Below are 1,152 nucleotides of genomic sequence, written 5' to 3' on the forward strand. Positions count from 1 at the left end.
AGTAAACCATGTGGTTGTCAGATTCAAAATAGCCAATACCAGTCCATTTCAGCTCACTTATGCCTAAGATATCGATGTTGATGTGTTCCATTTCATTTTTTACAACTTCCAATTTTCCCAGATTCATACTTCATACATTCCATGTCCCGATTTTCAATGGATGTTTACAGCTGTTTCTCTTCATTTTGAGTTGTGACCCATCAGCAAATGAAGGTTCTGTGCACTTTTCTCCCCCGACCTTAATTGTTTCTCTACTATTCATATAGAGTTTTCAGTGACTAGCGATTTGGAAGTAGTTTGTCACTCTTTCTTCCTAGTCTGTCTTTGTCTGTAAGCTCATCTGAAATCTGTCCACTGTGGGTGACCCTGACGGTTATTTAAAATACCGGTGGCACAGCCCTCAGAATCACAGCAATTCAAGGCACCACAGCATGACAGACAGACGAGTGGTGGCCATTAGAGGGATGCAAATCAAAACAACACTGAAATATCATCTCATAACCAGCAAAGATTAAAAAAAAGTAGAGGACAATACATGCTGGCAGGGATGTGGAGAAACTGGGACACTCCTGCATCGCTGGTGGGACTGCAAAATGGTCCAACCTCTACGGAGAGCAATATGGCGCTTCCTAAGAAGGTTCCTAATAGAAATACCTTATGATCCAGCAATTCCTGTACTTGGTATTTACCCACAAGAAGTACAAGCCACAACACGAGAAGATATATGCACACCTATGTTCACAGCAGCACTATTTACAAAAGCAAAAAAAGGAGACAGCCAAAGTGCCCATCAACTGAAGAATGGATAAACAAACTGTGGTATATACACACACAATGGAATATTATACTACCTTGAAACATAACAAGGAAGCTGCAAGCCACCACATAATATGGATGAATCTTGAGGACATTATGTTGAGTGAAGTTATTCAGTCACAAAAAGAGAAATAATACATAGGACCACTACTGTTAAAGACTATGAAAAAGAACCCATACTGGGGGTGGGAGTGGGGGTGTATTTTTTGCTGGGTCCCGGGACGTGGGGGTGGGGTTGGGGTGAAGGAAGGGAGGGGAAGGTGGAGCACAGGGCAGGGAATAGACACAGAATAGTTTGGGTGTTGGGAGTGGGGGCAATATACAAAAAGGGAGAGA

Source organism: Chrysochloris asiatica, unplaced genomic scaffold (assembly GCF_000296735.1).
Source record: "Chrysochloris asiatica unplaced genomic scaffold, ChrAsi1.0 scaffold00008, whole genome shotgun sequence".
NCBI lineage: Eukaryota > Metazoa > Chordata > Mammalia > Afrosoricida > Chrysochloridae > Chrysochloris > Chrysochloris asiatica.